Source organism: Miscanthus floridulus, chromosome 7 (assembly GCF_019320115.1).
Source record: "Miscanthus floridulus cultivar M001 chromosome 7, ASM1932011v1, whole genome shotgun sequence".
NCBI classification, from domain to species: domain Eukaryota; kingdom Viridiplantae; phylum Streptophyta; class Magnoliopsida; order Poales; family Poaceae; genus Miscanthus; species Miscanthus floridulus.
The window spans coordinates 123,842,664-123,860,428 of record NC_089586.1 but is presented as its reverse complement, the minus strand read 5'-3'; the positions used below and the strand labels follow the sequence as shown (position 1 = coordinate 123,860,428).

Genomic DNA, 17,765 nt, shown 5'->3' with positions numbered 1-17,765 from the left:
AAAGCCTTTGAAGATCAAGTTAGAGCCATCTACACTTATGATCTCTACATCATCTAACCCAAATATGCATTTGAATCCAAGATCACACAATTGAGCCACGGATAGCAAGTTGAAGTTCAAGCTCTCTACTAGCAACACATTGGATATGCTCATGTCATTGGATATTGCAATCTTACCAAGCCCTTTGACCTTGCCTTTGCCATTGTCACCAAATATGATACTATCATAACCATCATTGCCATTGGTGTTGATTAAGTTGAACATTCTTGCATCACCGGTCATGTGTTGAGTGCACCCACTATCAAGAACCCAATGCCTTCCTCCGGCTTTATAATTGACCTACAAAAGAAGATCAATTCTTTTTAGGTACCCAAACTTGCTTGGGTCCTTGAAGGTTAATCACTAGGCTCTTTGGTACCCAAATGGCTTTCTTCTTTGAGCCCATCCATGGTTTACCAATGAACTTAGCCTTCACACCATTTGTACCCTTAGTAAGCATATAGCATGAATCAAGCTTAATGGAGGATACATTAGCATTTTTGCTCTTGTTTTTGCATTCTTGCTCTTTGTGACCCATTTGCTTGCAACTAGTGCAAAACCAACCATTATTCTTCACAAAACTAGTCTTGTGAGGAGCAAAGGCCGCTTTGCCTTTCTTGGGGGTATAGCCCAATCCCTCTTTATAGAGAGAAGCTCTTTGGCTACACAAGCACATAAGCAAGCGGTCCTCACCACCATAAGCCTTAGCTAAGGTGTGAGTGAGCTTAGTGACCTCCTTCTTGAGGTCCTCATTCTCAACCACTAGTGAGGCATCACAAGTGAGACCATCACTACTAGATGCGGTAGAAGTGGAAGTGCTATAAGAAGGGTTAATAGGAGCAACAATGATAGGCATAGATAGTGATTCATCAATTATATCACAAATTAAACCTATATTGCAAGTTTCAACATGCTTCTTTTTATTTTGCTCATCAAATAAAGAGGAATGAGCCTTTTCAAGCTTTTTGTGAGCTTTGCCAAGCTTCTTATTTGCTTTCTCTAGCCTCTCATGAGATGCATTGAGCTCATCAAAGGCTTGCTTAAGGTCTTTTAGTTTCTTACGTAAGCTTTTGTATTCCCTTCTCTTGATGTTAAAGTGTTCTCTAGCATCTTCTAGCATGTCAAATATTTCATCTTTAGTGGATTCATCATTATCACTATCACTATCACTATCATTTTCATTTTCATGTTCATTTTCATCATCATGTTCTTCATCACTTTCATCATCACAAGATTGTACCTTAGTGGCCTTAGCCATGAAGCATGATGAAGATTCGAAGAGAGAAGGCTTCTCATTGATGGCAATGCTTGCAAGAACCTTCTTCTTGGTGGTCTTGTGATCATCACTATCATCATCATCATCACTTGAGGAAGCATCACTATCCCAAGTGACTACATATGAACCACCCTTCTTCTTCTTGAAGGCCATCTTGTCCTTCCTCTCTTTCTTTTCTTTCTTGTCCTTCTTCTTGTTCTTCTTGTTGTCATCATTATTGTCGCTATTGTATGGACATTGGGCAACAAGATGATCTTTGCTTCCACACTTGAAGCACCTTCTTGACTATTCTTTGTTCTTGGATGAAGACTTCTTTCTTCTAGCACGGTAGCCCTTCTTCACCATGAACTTGCCAAATCTCTCGACAAAGAGAGCCATCTTCTCATCATCATCATCATCCCATGAATCATCTTCTTCACTAGATGTTTCTTGTTTAGCTTTGCCCATGGATGTTGTGGCCTTGAATGCCATGCTCTTTTTCTTATCATCCTTCTTGTCATCTTTCTTCTCCTTCTTTTTTTCCTTCTCATCATCATCTCTATAAGTATCATCGGTCATTATATATTCCAATACTTGGTTTGGTGTCATGGTGTCCAAACTGCTTCTCACTAGAATAGTGACCAATGTACCAAATCTTGAGGGCAAACATTTCAAGAACTTATGTGAGAAGTCCTTGTCCTTCACCTCTTCTCCAAGTGCTTTAAGATCATTGACAAGCACTTGAAGCCTATGAAACATCTCCGACACATTTTCATCCTCCTTCATCTTGAAGCTTGCAAACTTTTCTTTGAGGATGTATGTCTTTGCACCCTTCACGGCTTGAGTGCCCTCAAATGATTCTTCCAACTTCTTCTATGCCTCATGAGCCATTTCAATATTTTTGACTTGCTCAAATGTTCTTTCATCAATTACATCATGAATAGCACTTAGAGCAATGTCATTGTTTTGGAGAAGTACTTCTTCGGCCGCGGTGGGATTCTTCGGATCTTCAATCTCAATTTTGATTTCTACCACCTTCCAAACCTTCTTATTGATTGACTTGATATAAGTTGTCATCTTGGTCTTTCAATAGGGATAGTTAGAGCCATCAAATTAGGGTGGCTTCTTTGTGTTGTTGATTTGAGCCATTTTTACACCGAAGGTTGTTAAACCTCAAATCACGGTGACCTCGGCTCTGATACCACTTGAAAGGTCCTAATGGCTAGAGGAGGGGTGAATAGCCTAATAAAAATTTCTACAACAACACTTAACAAAATGATTAGACAATTATGAGGCGATGCAAGTGTTGCACTAGCCTACTCAAAATGCAAGCCACCTACCACAATTCTAGTTTAGATAGTATCTATTCACACAATAGCTATGACACTGTCCTATGTTAGTGTGCTCTCAAAAACTAACTAAAGAGCCACACCAACCAAGCAAGCAAGCTCTCACAACTAGCTACACTAAAGAGCTTGACAACTAGTTTGCGGTAATATAAAGAGAGTGATCAAGAAGGTTATACCGCCGTGTAGATAGAGGAACCAATCAATCGCAAGGATGAATAACAATGAAAGTCAATCACCTCGGAATCAATGATGAACACAATGATTTTTTACCGAGGTTCACTTACTTGCCGGCCAGCTAGTCCTTGTTGTGGCGATTCACTCACTTGGAGGTTCACGCGCTAATTGGCTTCATACGCCAAACCCTCAATAGGATGTCGCACAATCAACACAAGATGAGGATCACACAAGCCACGAGCAATCCACTAGAGTACCTTTTGGCTCTCCGCCGGGAAAAGGTCAAGAACCCCTCACAATCACCACGATCGGAGCTGGAGACAATCGCCATCCTTCGCTCGACGATCTTCGCTGCTCCAAGCCGTCTAGGTGGCGGCAACCACCAAGAGTAACAAGCGAATTCCGCAGCGAAACACGAACACCAAGTGTCTCTAGATGCAAACACTCAAGCAATGCACTTGGATTCTCTCCCAATCTCACAAAGATGATGAATCAATGATGGAGATGAGTGGGAGGGCTTTGGCTAAGCTCACAAGGTTGCTATGTCAATAAAAATGACCAAAGATGTGAGCTTCAACCGGCCATGGGGCTTAAATAGAAGCCCCCATGAATGAGCCAAAGCTCACAAGGTTTCATGCATGAGCCTATGATGCAAACCAAACGCCTGTCAGGCTCGGACTTATAGGTTCGGATGATTCCGGGCGACTCAATCCGGCGTACCAAACACACATTACCAATGAGGAAGTACATCCAAAACCTTCTTAATGTTAGATGCATTTTGTTGCACTGCATCCCTTTTTTTTTTGCGAGGAACACTGCATCCTGTTGTTAGCACAGCATATTGCAAATGTTTTTTTTATAGGATATTGCAAATGTTCCTTTTACATGTTCCCGACTTTGTATTTGATGCGAGTAGACAAATTTTAGGTTAACATGGAGGAACCCTATGGAGCAGAATGGCCTTCAGAAGTGCCGCGAGATGGTGGTCCCAGAAGCACGATATATCTTTGTGAAGCAATATTCTAATGGTTTTATTACTGAAAATTCCATGAAGGCGCGGAGGTGAAACATATGCATGCAGAATGTACTGAAAGCTGCTTGCTTGGTTTTGTATACTATAGATTTATTGTGGAGGAGCAGCTGCCTGTTCTTTATGTGTATGAGCTACAAATGGAGCCTTCTGCCCAGGGTAAGGGGCTAGGGAAGTTTATGATGAAGTTGACTGAACAGATAGCTTGCAAGGTAATGTGATCTGTTCTGTTCACCATCCTAACTATTTATTATTCATATCTTCTGAATATTTTTCTTGATATGAACTGTTGCTGCACTTTTTTTTCCCACTTCTTGCGTTTTTAGTTCAATCATCACTGTTCTCATTAAGAATGACGATCCAAAGTATTTATATAAGCATGCAGAACCAAATGGGAGTTCAGAAAGCTAACACTCGAGCAATGGCTTTCTATACCAAGTTGAGGTATGTACACTAGATGTCTACCTTATGGTTGCTTAATCTTTTGGGTACTGCTCTGCTTTGAGTTTTTCACTCTTTCAGATATGTGATATCTAGTAACTCACCATCGCGAGTCGATCCTCATGTATTATTCAACATTCCAACAAACAGTATCACTTGCCTTTTTATAAGCATGAGAAATTCTTCATATCGTTACCGTGATTTACAAGGATACCTTTATTTTCTCAGATAGGACTTAAAAAAAGCTATGAGATTTTGTGAAGACATTTGACTCTGAAGCTAAGTCAAAATTAGAGGTATGTATAGCAAACTTATTCGACATGGCATCATTTCGTTGTTGCATTTGTGTAAGATCGCTGAATCTTGTAGAAACTTATATCACTACCAGAATTGCTGGTATTTGTCAGAATTGCCTGTACTACTTACTATCTGCTCTGCTTTATATAACTCATGAAAGCATAATGTGCTGGGACTTTGTGTTATCCTAGCCCGGCGCGGTGCACAGCTCATATCCTTCTTTCTAAACATCTGCAGGATGGGTACTATTAAGAGTTTAGAATGCGTGATGACCATGGTCCTTTTAGCATGATCTGTAGTCTGTAGTCCCGCCACAAGATCTCTGTCACTGCGATTTATTATTGACAGTGTGGCGCGCTTCTTTTGTCTGTAGCTTCTTTTGGAAATTGACACATTTGTTCTAGTGACTAATGTCTAGCTCGATGCTTGAAAGTTAACAGCTCTGCTCGTCTTGCTTTATGCCTGAAGGCTGGAAGCCCCTATCTTATGTTTCTAAAATAAATGAAATGCGCTTACACTAAAATTATACATAAACATGTCCTTTTCTTCAAACACCTTTATACTTTTTCCCCTGTGCTCTAAACATGGCCATATCACTCAGGAGCAATTTGGCTATTTGGGTATGAAACGTCAACTGTTCACTCAGGTGTCAGCTATTGCTACATGGAATCCCCTGTCGACTTTTTGTTCCTGTCTGACATATCTGTTCGTGGGGTTTGACAATCCTCTAATTCCTGTTTAATAATCATTCCATAGCAGATAGTAGTACTCGATTTTGTTATTTCCTTCTGCGAGCAATTTTCAGTTTGTCAGTTATAGAGTCAGAGTGGCAACGACCGAAACCTGTACTTATCCCCTGAAAAATAAAAGCCGAGCAGAACATGAAATCTAGCGAGTCCGTGATTTCCGACGAATGTTTATACTTGTATAACATTACACGTGTACGTTGACTGACATCAGAGGGAGGGAATGACTGACATAGTGACATGAGAGGGAAAACTAGCGAAACAGCTCCCTATACTGTCCATCTCGAACCAAATGAGATGTAACTCATTACAACTGACAGCGGAATTAACAGTTCCACGGGTTATTCTTCGTACGTACCCAGAAATGACGATCCAGATAGTTGAGCCTCGCTCAAGGCCCTTGAAGGTACCGGCGACTGAACACTGCAAATGGGGTTTATTTATCTCACAGAAGCTGGCAGTGGTAGGTACTACTATTTTTTGTAGAGGAATTTTACCTAACCAATGCTTGAAAAAAACTGAGGCTGGCGCTGTGTCAGGTCAGGCCCGTGGCATGAACAGAGACAGGCAACCGACGAGCCACGCCAGTAACGCCAGAAACAGCCGAGGCAGTGCCACCGGCGCGGCGGCCGCGCCGATGATGACAGTTGCTCCGAAAAGCATCAGCTGGAGCCCGGGGATGCGCAGCGGCTGCCCACGGCCAGCGCCGGCGTTGGGGACGGGCGCGGGCTCTCGCTCTTGCTCTGTCGCGGGTGTGTCCTTGGCGACACTGCTAGCATCCTCCAGAGCCATCACAGCCGCGAGAGCGCGGATTGCAGTCGCAGCAACACCAACTCAACTCCGGCAAGAGCAAACGGGCGCTCTGTCACGGCAACATCAGCTCGACGATGTACCGTATTTATAGAGCTCGATGTTCACATAGCTATTCACATTAGGCAGTGCCCATTTGGTTTTCACATGGCCGTGTCGAGTTCGCGACGTCATACCGGGCTCTGCGGTAATATGTGTACTCCGTAACTCACTGTCAAGACATATCGAAAAGCCGACTGCGAAAGCTATAGGTACGAAGAATAACACCAGTCCAGGACTGCAGGACTGCGAAAGCTATAGGTACGAAGAATAACACCAAGAATAACACCAGTGGAACTGTGTATTGGTGGTGGACTGCAGAACTGCGAAAGCTATAGGTACGAAGAATAACACCAGTCCAGGACTGCAGGACTGCGAAAGCTATAGGTACGAAGAATAACACCAAGAATAACACCAGTCCTGCACGACCAGTCCTGCAGTCCACCACCACCACCTCCTCCACGACCAGTCCTGCAGTCCACCACCACCTCCTCCTCCACGACCAGTCCACCACCTCCGCCTCGACGTAGAAAAGCGGTCTTGAGTCACTTTCTCGGCAAACCAAGAGCAGTAGAACACCCTGCGCGAAGCTTCCATCACGTTTCCCTCTCTGTCAGCAGAGTCGTATCTCCCGTGGCGGTTAGATCATTGCCGAGTCTTCAGGGGCACAACGTGCCCACGCTCCCGCACTTGCTCCGCTGGACGCGGTCACCACGGCGATTCTCCTGCGATCCGATTGATGCGCGCTCGCACAACTGCCGTAGCGTGCTCGCCCGCACCACCTGTGTAATCATGACCAATGGCCTCTCATGTAACTATATATATGTAACACGAGATCAATACAAGGTGTGGAGTTTGGATCATACTCTCTCTGTGCTTTTCCTTCTACATGGTATCATCGTCCAAGGTTTTCGTAAATCCCTTCGCCACTTCTTCCGCTGCCATGGCTCCCTCTTCCAACAACTCAGAGTCCTCCGATGATGGCTTCTCCATTGCTCCAGCCAGCGCCTCCCAGATCCAGGGAATTTCCATCCGCCATCACGTTCCTGTCATCCTTGACATGGACGAGGTCAACTACGGCCAATGGCGTCTCTTCTTCGAGTCGCCCTCGGAAAATTCGGCCTTTAGAGCCACGTCCGTTCTACTACGCCCGATGATGATCGCGACGGCGAGTGGCGCATGGTTGACGCATGCATCGTCAACTGGATCCTCTCCACCGTCCACAAGTCCGTCTTCGACATTGTTCGCCGTGATCGCCACGACGCGTTCTCTCTGTGGCACGCCGTCGAGGACCTGTTCCAGGATAATGAGCTGCAGCGCGCCGTCTACCTGGAGGCGGAGCTGCGCTCCTTGCAGCAAGGCGATCTGTCGATGAATGAGTACTGCACCAAGTTGAAGAGGCTCGCCGATCAGCTACGCGACATTGGCCACCCCGTCTCCGAGCCGAGCCAGGTGCTCAATGTACTCCGCGGCCTCAACCCCAAGTACCGCTACGTCAAGCCGGTCATCACCGCCAAACACCCGCCAAACACCTTCATGAGCGCTCGTTCCTTCCTCATCCTCGAGGAAATCAGTCTCCAGAACGACGCCAAGGCTGAAGCCAGTCAAGCCCTCACCGCCTCTCATGGTGATCGATCCAACGCGTCATCCGGCTCCGCCAACGACGGATCATCCTCCTCCGACACCCCCCGTCACAACAACCGCACCAACATCGGGGGCTCCTACAATCGTTCCAACCGACGTCGTGGCGGACGCGGCGGGGGCGGCGGCAACAACGGCGGCGGCGGACGCGGCGGACCGAGGACCAACAACAACTCCTCCAACAACCAGGGTACACCCTACGCCGCCGGCTACAACCCATGGCAGGGCATGGTGCAGGCGTGGCCTATGCCATTCCGTGCGCCAGGGGCCGGTGTTCTCGGCCCACGGCCGCCCTTCCAACCTCAACACGCCATGACGGCTGGTCACCACGGCGGCGTGCCCCAGAACGCGTTTGACACTGCTGCTCTCTACGCCGCCCTCAACTCTGCCGACGTTCCGCAAGCACCACCGAGCACATCTGAGTGGTACTTCGACACCGGCGCGACGTCCCACATGTCCTCGTCCCCTGGTAACTTTCCCTCTTCTTCCATTAATCCTTCGTCATCTGTTATCACAGTGGGTAATGGTGCTAGCATGCCTGTCACGCACCAAGCACGAACATTCATTCCCACTGCCACCCATCCCCTTCATCTGAATGACGTTCTTATTTCACCATCTTTGATCAAAAACTTAATCTCTGTTCGTCGCTTAACCCGCGACAATAATGTTTCAATCGAGTTTGACTCTGTTGGTTTCTCCGTTAAGGATCTTCGTACCAGGGCGGAGATGCTCCGATGTGAGAGCATGGGCGACCTCTATCCTCTTCAGCTCCCGCATCATCAAGCTCTTGCTGCTTCCTCCGGAATCTCACTCTGGCACCAGCGGCTTGGCCATCCAGGGACACCCGTTCTATCCCAGCTATTACAGTCTTTTGATTTTCAGTGTAATAAGACCGATGCACATGTTTGCTCTTCCTGTCAAATGGGCAAACACGTCCGGTTACCTTTCAGTAACTCCACTTCCCATAGTTATTTTCCTTTTCAACTTTTACACTCAGATGTTTGGACTTCACCAGTTTATAGCTATTCAGGCTACAAATATTATGTTGTGTTTCTTGATGATTATATACACTATTTGTGGACCATTCCTCTTCGGCAAAAATCTGAAGTCCTGCCCACCATTCGCGCCTTCATAGCCTATGTCCAGACTCAGTTCCGATTGCCTATCTTGGCTTTGCAAACTGACAATGGCAAGGAATTCGATTCCTATGCTCTCCGTTCTCTCTTCTCCGCGCACGACATCCACCGGCGTCTGTCCTGCCCGTATACATCACAACAAAATGGGAAAGCTGAGCGAGTTCTTCGTACGCTTAACGATTGTCTTCGAAATATGCTTGTTCACAGTGCAGCACCGTCGGAGTTTTGGGCCGAGGCACTGGCCACGGCGACGTACCTTGTCAACCGCCGTCCCTGCCGAGCCACCAGCTCCCTAACGCCGTACCAGCTCCTCTTCGGCATCGCCCCCACGTACGACGAGCTGCGCATGGTCGGGTGTCGTTGCTTCCCCAACATCACGGCAACCACACAACACAAGCTCCAACGACGCTCGACACCATGCATCTTCATCGGCTACCCCACAGATCATCGCGGCTACCGCTGCTACGACGTCGCGACAAGGCGGGTGATCACATCTTGTCACGTTACGTTTGACGAGACCGAGTTTCCGTTCCGCATGGCTTGCTCCCCCATGCCTTCTTCTCCACCGGAACTTGAGGATCCGCCTCGTCCCATTACGGGCCGACGCGGGACCGCGACCGCGCCCACGACTCCACCATCGACACCACCGCGCCTCGTCGACATCCTTCCCCAACACCCCACACGTGCGCGAACGGTGCGTGCTGCACAACCTGCACCTCAGCAAGCACCATCAGTGATCAGCGACAGCTCCTCCTCGTCGCGGTCCCCCTCGTCGTCGCCCAGTGCACCCAGCTCATCTCCAGCGCCTGCCACCGCACCAACCTCACCCACATCGGCACCCATAGGCCATCACATGGTCACCCGTGCTTGCGCCGGCATCCACAAACCGAACCCCAAGTATGCACTGACGGCCTCTCCAGCAATTTCACCAATCCCTCGCAGTGTCCGTGCCGCCATCAAAGACACACACTGGCACGCGCGCCATGCAGTGTGAGTTCGACGCTCTATAGGCCAACAAGACATGGACTCTCGTTCCACGTCCACCCGGCGCTCGCATCATCACCGGGAAATGGGTCTTCAAACACAAGTTCAACTCCGACGGGACGCTCGAGCGGTATAAAGCCCGTTGGGTTGTCCGAGGCTTCCATCAGCGACCCGGCATCGACTTCGGCGAGACATTTTCGCCGGTAGTCAAGCCGGCCACCATACGCACCGTCCTCACGCTCGTCGCGACAAACAATTGGTCGGCCCATCAGCTAGACGTCTCCAACGCATTCCTGCACGGCTACCTTTAGGAGCACGTCTACTGTCAGCAACCCACTGGCTTCGTCGACTCTCGTCAGCCGGATGTCGTATGCCTCCTCTCCAGATCGCTCTATAGCCTTCGTCAAGCTCCATGGGCGTGGTTCGACCGATTTGTCGGCCATGTTACATCCCTTGGGTTCGTGCAATCCAAGGCGGACTCGTCGCTATTCGTCTACAACAATGGCGGCTCGACGGCGTACCTGCTACTGTACGTGGACGACATGATCCTGTCTGCGTCAAGCTCCAGTCTACTTCGACAAATCATCGCTCGTCTACAGGAGGCCTTTGCTGTGAAGGACATGGGACCGGTGAACCATTTCCTTGGCATCACTGTTTGTCGGAACAGCACCGGCTTCTACTTGTCCCAATCTCAGTACGCCGCCGAGCTCCTGGAACGCGTCGGCATGGCCACCTGCAATCCAGCGGCAACGCCAGCCGACACGAAGCCAAAGCCGTCCACAACTAATGGAGCTCTTCTCAAGGACGCCACTGCCTATCGGAGTGTTGCCGGTGCACTGCAATATCTGACGATCACACGTCCTGATATCGCGTACATCGTGCAACAAGTATGCTTGCATATGCATGCACCACGCGATGTTCACCATACTATGCTCAAGCGAATTCTCAGGTACATCAAAGGGACACTCCATCTGGGACGCTCCGAACCGCGACATCACCGACGATCACCGCGTATTCGGACGCCGACTGGGTTGGCTGTCCGGACACGAGGCGTTCTACTTCAGGCTTCTGCATCTTCATCGGCAATTCTCTTGTCTCTTGGTCCTCCAAGAGATAGACGACCGTGTCGCGGTCCAGCGCCGAGGCTGAGTACCGTGCCATTGCCAACGCCATCGCCGAGTGCTCCTGGCTACGACATCTCCTCGGTGAACTTCTGTGCAAGGTGCCCACGGTGACTGTTGCGTTCTGTGACAACATCTCATCCGTTTACATGTCCAAGAACCCAGTTCATCATCGGCGGACCAAGCACATTGAGCTGGATATCCACTTTGTCCGGGAGAAGGTCGCCATTGGTGAGCTCCGCGTCACACATGTGCCCAGTGCGCGGTAGCTTGCGGACGTGTTCACCAAGGGTCTACCCTCCGCTCTATTCTTCGACTTTCGAGACAGTCTTTCCGTCACCGCCGACAATGTCAAGACTGAAGGGGGGTGTCAGCAGAGTCATTTCTCCCATGGCGATTAGATCATTGCCGAGTCTTCAGGGGCACAACGTGCCCACGCTCCTGCACTTGCTCCGCTGGATGCGGTCACCACGGTGATTCTCCTGCGATCCGATTGATGCGCGCTCGCACAACTGCCGTAGCGTGCTCGCCCGCACCACCTGTGTAATCATGGCCAATGGCCTCTCATGTAACTATATATATGTAACACTTGAGATCAATACAAGGTGTGGAGTTTGGATCATACTCTCTCTGTGCTTTTCCTTCTACACTCTCCAAGTCTTCATGCTCCAAGCCTCCAACGCCACCACGGTGGAGCAACCAGCAAACCGATCTGATCGATTCTGGACAAATAAAAGAATATAAGCCTATTTTATGTAAGAAAATGCAATTAAGTATAAGCCTACATGAGAAGTATCCTTTCGCAAACTCTGCATAAGTAATATTTACTCCATCCCGTCCATATATCATCAACCAATTTATTGGCTTAAACTACTATCATCTCCCATTCTCCCTCTCTTCTTTTTTCCCACTCTGATCTCATGGTTGTGCAATTTTTCACCAAGGTTAAATCAAGGCACCTTTCGGTTTTCTCTTGTTGAGCTCCACTTGTCAATAAAACCATTATCCAAATCTCTTCTCTTTCTTGCACCATAGCCCTTCTTCTTCATGAATCTTCTAAACTTGCGCAGCAAGAGAGCCATGGCCTCATCATCAATGCCACTAGCATCTTCATCATCACTTAGATTCTTTCTTGGACTTATCCTTGTTCTTGGATGATGAGCTAGCCTTGAATGCTACACTCTTGTTCTTGTCTTCATCTTCCTTCTTCTCATCCTTGTCAACCCCCTCCCTTTCCACACGGTATGTCTCTTGTGTCATGACATCACCTAGTACTTGGTTAGGGGTAAGCTCCTTCAATCCTCCTCTTATGATGAGCAATCTCAACATCTCAAATCTTGGAGGTAAGCACATCAAAAACCGATGAGACACATCATCATCTTTAATCTTCTCTTCCAAGACTTTCAAGTCATTGACAATCACTTACAATCTATGAAACATCTCCGGAATGCTCTCATCATCCTTCATCTTGAAGCTTGTCAATTTGTCATTGAGAATGTATAGTTTGGCACTCTTCACCGCCGGTATGTCCTCATAGGTCTCCACCAATCTCTTTCACACCTCACTAGCTCTATCAAGATCCTTGATTTGCTCAAACACTTTTGAATCAATGGCATGGTAGATGGTGTTGAGAGCCATTGTATTGCATTGCTTGTTTGCCTTGTCTTGGTTGGTGAGATTGGTGGGATCAAATAATTGCAAAATCATTCTCGGCCACATCCCACACTTGATCATTGATTAAACCAAGATACATCTTCATCTTTTTATTCCAATAATCATAGCATGTGCCATCAAAGAATGGTGGTTTGCCCCCCACATAGTTGAACACAACTTGAGCCATCTTTTGACACCAAGGTTGTTAAGCCTTCAATCAAACGGTGACCACAGCTCCAATACCACTTGAAAGGTCCTAATATGGCTAGAGGGGGGTGAATAGCCTATTTAAAATTTCTACAAGGTACTAGAGCAATTGATTAGTACAACAAACGGCGAACAATAATTTGCTCTAGCTCTACAAGGGTTGCAAGCCACCTATCCCAATAATTCTAGTTGCTATAATTATTAGAAACAATCAATAGCTAAGTCTCTACTCACTAAGAGCTCTCAATAAGTTTACACTAAAGAGGTCCACTAGATGATACTAAGCTACAAAGCAAACTCTCAAATCTAGCTACACTAAAGAGCTTGCTACAACTAGTTTGCAAGAAGATAATGGAGTGAGTAGGGTGATTATACCGCCACGTAGAGGAATGAACCAATCACAAGATGAATACCAATCAATCATCGGGAGAAATCCAAGAGACAAGTGAACACGTCAATTTTCTCCCGAGGTTCACGTGCTTTCTGGCACGCTAGTCCCCATTGTGTCGACCAACACTTGATGGTTCGGTGGCTAATAGGTATCACACACCTAGCCCACCACAAGGGCGCCGCAAGAACCTACCCGCAAGTGAGGTAGCTCAATAACACAAGCAATTTACTAGAGTGGCCTTTGGCGCTCCGTCGGGGAAGGCACAAGACCCCTCACAAGCAACCAATCGTGGCCGGAGACAATCACCAACTCTGCTCAACGATCCTCCAATCACCGGGCCGTCTAGGTGTCGGCAAACACCAAGAGTAACAAGCTCACAACCAGTCCAAATCACCCAACTAGTGTCACAAGATGATGCAACTCAATGCAATGCACTAAAGGCTCTCCAATCTCACTCAAGATGATGAAATTAAGTGAACAAGTGAGTGGAGTGTGTTGCTCAGCTTTCAAAGGGTGTGCATAAGTGTAAGAGGTGCCAAAAGATAGTGGACAAGGCTAGCCACACCCTTTGTTTATAGCCACAAAAGCAAATAGAGCCATTATACCCTTTGGAGTTGTCTGCGCGGGGGCACCGGATAGGGCGGTGTGGTCACCGGACAAGGGGTGACGGTGCCCTCAATGGTCGAATTCCAATAGTCGACCAATGGCTAGTTGGTCACCGGACAGGGTGACAGTGGCACCACCATGGGGGTGGCGGTTACCACCCAGTCGAGCCCTCAAAAACACCCCTCTCTGGATAATTAGGGCGGTGACCAAGGCGGTGCCCCCTCGACCCCCAACTCTAGTTCTTCCAGCCTCGAGTGAAAGAGGCGGTGGCACCAGACAAGGGTAACGGTGCCCATGGAGATGCACCGCCGAGCACAGGGCGGTGTACACCGACACGTCCGGTGACCACCCCAACTCAGCTGCTCTCGGCCTCGGTCAGATGGGCACCGCCATAGGCAGGGCGGTGCACTGGATAGGGGGTGGCGGTGCCACCCAGGCACCTCCACTAGCTCTCCGAGTTGCAAACTTTTGCGCGATTCAATCCACGTCAACTTGAGCTACTCCCCACAAGCGATGCTAACTCTCAAAGTGTTTTCTCAAAACATGTTAGAGCCAAGTTAGCATTTCTCAAAACATTTTTCGATAAATTTTTACGCTTGCTCTCCGATGTGCACTAGGCCTAAATGCAATGCATGAAGTTCAACACCTAGTGGCACTAGATGACCAAATTGTCTAGTGAAGAACCCCTCTTAATAGTACGGCCATCTATCCTAAACGTGATCACACTCTCTATAGTGTCTTGATCACTCAAACAAAACCCCTATTTATACCTTTGCCTTGATCTCCATAGGGTTTTGTTTTTCTCTTTCTTATTTTCCAAGTTGAGCACTTGATCATCATCACATGTGGCCATCTCCATCATTTTATGTGATCAACATCACCATTCGAGTGCCACCATGCTCCTCACTTGGATTGCACCAACCTAGCTCATATCACAACTCATAACAAAGGTTAGTGTATATGTTTCATCAATTATCCAAAACCAAACTAGGGCTTTCACACGTGTCAAGATCGTGGAGGAGGCATAGTAGATAAGCTTCTCCAGGCGGTTTGGTGGTTTGGGCCCAAAACCACCGGTGGACAATTTCTCAGGTTTGGGCCTCAACACCCGGTTGGAGCTCCGGTGGGAACAAGAGGAGGCACGTGGCAACATCGAGAAGCTTGCGTCTAGGTGAAGCAAAGTTGTGAAGAGCCCATGGCCATCGGATGCTTGGATCTCAAGTTGAACCATTTTATCCCTAGGTTAAGTAGTTCAGCCAAAATATCTAAAGGCCTTCTTGGGATTGTGTAATCTATATCTCTTATAAAAACAAACCCCCACTATCTTTCACTCTCCACATGTAAGGTATAATTCGATAATTTGAATGTAATAATCTATAAGCATTTTATTTGATTCTTCCATTAGTTTACACAATTTTGACAACATACTCGTACTTGCAATTCTCATAGCAATGCATGGGGTATTCTTCTAGTAGCTCCATAAATAAGAGGAGGGCTTGCCCCAAGCAACCTATCTCTTCTAGTCAGTGCATTAGTTTAGTTTTCTATCTAAGTTAGGCTAGTGCTTTTCGTCTGCTGAGAGAGATCCATAGTTTGAGAGATTGAAACATATCTATGTTCCATTTAAGTTTGGCACCTTTGAATTCAAACATATGGTTTATCTATATCGCAAGTATATGAAAAGGTTAAGTATCATGAGTGGTTGTCTGGGTGACTGCAACGACAAAGGTATGTGCCCTGATTGAGGTAGTCTCTCTAAGGTTCGTATGGGATACCTAGCGGTGGAGAATGCTTGCATAGTGCTCTTATAGTACAACGGAGAGAATCTAGTCCCAATTGAGGTGCGCGAGGCATGTGCAACCTTGTTAATTTATGGTCGAGAGAGTGTTAAGTTGAGTGAAGCTTTTGATGCAGCCAATGCATCGCTTTTGAGTGAGAAATTTTTTATAGGATCTCTTCAGTTGACCTACTACGTCGCATCCACAAGTGGAACTCTATGGAAAGATAAGTTTGACTGTTTCTTTATGCGACTCTTGAATACTGCTCCTCAACACACATTCATCGATCCAGCTTCAATTGTCCTGATTGCCGATAGCGCCAAGTGACTTTGGGAGAGGGGCTTCAGATCAATCGACTGAGAACTGATTTAGGGTCTGAAAAGTTAAACCATATTGCTTTTTTATATATATAATTTATAACTCTTCTAAGTATGCTCCTCAAGATGTGGCATTTGGGAACTTAAAGCAACTCCCACAGAAGAGCTATCCATGTTGTGTAATGTATATTTGACTATTTTGGAAAAAGAGAGAGAGAGAGAGAGAGTCCAACGGCTATTGTATCTGACTTTCTAAAATAGCAAGTTATGTATCCCGGAATTCTCGCATGCGAGATATAGCTTGCATATGCCGCTAGCCATTCGCCTCGCCCTATTGGAAAGGCTGTTGGAGTTTTCTGTTTTTTGGCTGGGGTTTCTATTTTAGAGGTTGGCTAAATTATGAGTTTAGCCAACTATTTTTACCAACTCTGTTGGAGTTGCTCTTAGGCTGCTACCCTGTTTTGAGCTAGGATCGGTTGTTGGCGATGCTGCACCTTGACTGGTTTTATTTTGCATATGCTATCTGCTATCTACTATCTGCAAGTTTGAACTCTAGAAAGTTTGAACAGTTTTGCTTTTTTTTAATATAATTTATAACTCTTGTAAGTTATGCTCCTCAAAATGTGGCTTTTAGGAACTTAGCTTGGTAGCCTGTTTTAAGCTAGTGAACTTATGCTCCTCAAGATGACATATAGACCCCGCATGCAGGAGCCACATCTTAGGCCCACATGCAGGAAAATAAATAATAGATTAAGAGATGTAACGCTCTGCATGTAGCATGTCTTTAGGAAAAGCCCTCTAGAAGCCGGGGTATTTATATATTTACCACTATTACGAATGTCATCTTACACTGAGTTACTGACACATGAGTCACTGATATGATATTTTTTATACCATTCACATCGTAATGATGGTAAATATGTAAATATTTCCTAGAAGCCGTCTCTCAGAATTGAAGCATCTATATTTTGTGTTCATGTGAGAAATCTTTCCAATCGGTCTGCTTCCCACGACAGTGACAAAATCTAAAATCGAACCTTTTAACACCACACCACGCGAACGTGGACGATGACTGACCAGCGCTGCTTCCTCTTCTATATCTTCGGAAGGAGCAAGCAGCACACGCAGGGGGCAGCTACCATGTCAATGGCGATCGGCAAGCATAGGGCTCTGATCGGTTTTCAAGAAGTTTTCTGGGTTCGTGTTCACTTCCTTTCGCGAGAAGAATCCAAACCACCGTTTGAGAGACTTGTATGTCTATCCGTTTGATCTGGAGGCGGGATGCCGACGCGGTGGTTGAAAACTTCGCAATTTCCGACGAAAAGGACGACTGGCTGAATACAGTACTTGCTACTGCTCAATGAGACGTGCGTGTATTCTTGGAAACAAAAGCTAAAAGTGCAAAACATATAAAAAGGGGGCCACTTGAAAATACATGGGCCTAATAAGCCCGTAGGCCGTTGATGTAGTCTTGGTGTATGAAGGTGGACTTTTTATTCTGGGCCTCTCTAAAGGTTCAGATGGTTCTCTTTGGGACTTCTCATAATTAATGTGGTGCACTAGGCCGAATGAACAATCTGCGTTCTGGCGCCGGGCGGCAAAATCGAGCCCGTGGATCGCAGGATCAGTCAGCAATCTCACAATCTTCATCCCAAAAACACACACACAAACAAACAATATGGCAATCAACCTCTTGAATATTGGGAGTCCTTGACTCCAAGCATAATGGCAATCGACCTCTGGAATTTTGG

General features: G+C 46.9%; 1 pseudogene; it reads left to right on the top strand.

Moving 5' to 3' along the window:
- Positions 1-3,553: 3,553 nt before the first annotated feature.
- On the top strand, positions 3,554-5,327 carry LOC136466191 (uncharacterized; annotated as a pseudogene).
- The last annotated feature ends 12,438 nt before the right edge of the window (positions 5,328-17,765 follow it).